We start from the raw sequence: 2,221 nt of genomic DNA, 5'->3' as shown, positions 1-2,221 counted from the left end.
CTTACATTTCTTCAATACAAACTTGACACTTTTGTAAGCCATGTGTCCCAATCATTCATTGAGCATATCGGTAGCTAAGTCCAAAGCTTCCTTAATCCTTGAAGCGGCTAAACTTCATGTTCACATACGTAGCTCTTTTAATCTTGCACCTGCATATGCAATTTTTCAAAAGATATATTAAGAAGTTTACTTCAACCTAACTCAACTTACGGGTCTAAACACATACTTTGGGATTACATAAAATATGCGTTTCAATATGCATAAAATAAGATTTTCACATTGAATTCAGCTCCTAGCGTTGTACTAGACAGGAATTGGGTGTGTCACTTTGGAAGATAGAATGAACTTCAATCCCACTAATAGCCCGACTTGTGCACGGAAGTTAACAAAAATGTTCAAGATTTTAGAAAATGAAGACTACAGAGTGAAATTAGAATCGATAAAAACTCAAGATCAGATAGAGAAAAAGGCAAACTTGTCAACATATAATCTTATTTGTGGGCCCCGAACACTACAGAGTGAAATTAGAGTCCACATTGAACACCATCATGTTAAATCTTTAACTAGTTCAATATACTTATACTGCAATAATCTCATTCGTTAGATAGTTACTCATCAGTTACACATCCATTTGACGCTGACTAGATGTTCTTGATGTACTGCGAAAGGGAAATGTGTTAAAAATATTATATAAGTGAAAAAGATACACTCTCGTTATTCAAGTCAGCATAATATTTATCAGGTTCTCATACTTCGATCCGGATTTGTTATAAGTTTACTGCCACTACAATAAAATTATTATTTGTTCACACATGTTTTTACACACTTATAAAAAAAAAATGTGAACTTTTTGTTAAATCCTCACACTTATAAAAGTGTGCAAGTTTGTTACTTTTTAAATGTTGAATATCATTAAACTTTCATGCAAAAAATTGTAGGGAAAAAAATTGTTCACACCTATAGTATGTACAAACACAAATATAATTTAAATTAAAAGTCTACACCTCACTTTTCACACATGGGTAAGCATGAACAAATCTAGTGCAAAATTAACCAAACACTTTTAAGTGTAATTATATTTATGATTGTACACACCAATAAGTAGTGTTAACTTCTTTTAATTACAATTTTATGTGTGAAACTATGAGAATATTTTACACTTATAAATATATACACATTTATAAGTGTGAAGAATTTAATAAAAAGTTCACACGTTTTAAAGTGTGTAAAAAGCGTGTAGAAATATACGTGAACAAATAATAAATTTATTGTGTGCGTCAACATGTGTTAAATCAATTTAGGTGTACTATATTTGCTCACATGAAGATTATGTCATAATTTTGAATATGAAAAAGTTAGATGCGGTTGGTATGAAATTGAAGCCTCCATTTTTTTTTGAACGACCAAAATTTTATTAAAACGCCACCCCTAACAAATTGCTAGGGGTACACAAACAAAAGATTACACAGACTTTATAAGCCAGTCATTCCAACTTACATTAAACTTTCCTTTACTAACAATCCACGAACATGTAAAAATACAAATGGAATCAAAAAGAGAAGACTTCTTTATAACTTCTCCAGGGAACATCGTGCTATTTCTGAACCTCCATAATTGACATGTAAGAGCCGCCACGATAGCATACAACTTTTTCTTCGAGTCTTCATTAGCTCGCCATCCATCGAACCATGCCACAAAATCGGTCCATCCGGCAAAAAAGGGCATTGAAATACTTGTCCACACTCTAAAGTCTCCAAATATCTGCTGCAACATGACAATTAAACAAGACATGTTGTGACGACTCGGGCCCGTATTCACATGATACGCAACCAATATCCTCTTCTATATAGATTTAAACGTGTAGGTAATCTATCTAACGCCACTCGCCACAAGAAAATATTAACTTTCCGTGGCACACACTTTATCCATCGTGTAGGAGTATCACTAGTAGGTAAGAAATGGTCATCTATAAATTGCCTTGTATTACAAAGTGTATACTCACAAGGCTCATCTAAACACCACTGCCATGACTCCAAATTATTTGAATTCCACATATCCATGTCTACTAACCATGTCATATTGGAACGATTCATTTCTTGGCCCTATTTCACAAGACCAAGCCCATAACCAACCATCATTATTACGTCAATCTGCTAGCAAACAATCTTCATCCAAGTCCAAATGAAACAATCTACCATATTTAATCCGTAACGGTCCATCA

The sequence above is a fragment of the Rutidosis leptorrhynchoides genome, chromosome 8, assembly GCF_046630445.1.
Source record: "Rutidosis leptorrhynchoides isolate AG116_Rl617_1_P2 chromosome 8, CSIRO_AGI_Rlap_v1, whole genome shotgun sequence".
NCBI lineage: Eukaryota > Viridiplantae > Streptophyta > Magnoliopsida > Asterales > Asteraceae > Rutidosis > Rutidosis leptorrhynchoides.
This window is presented reverse-complemented; position numbering follows the sequence as displayed.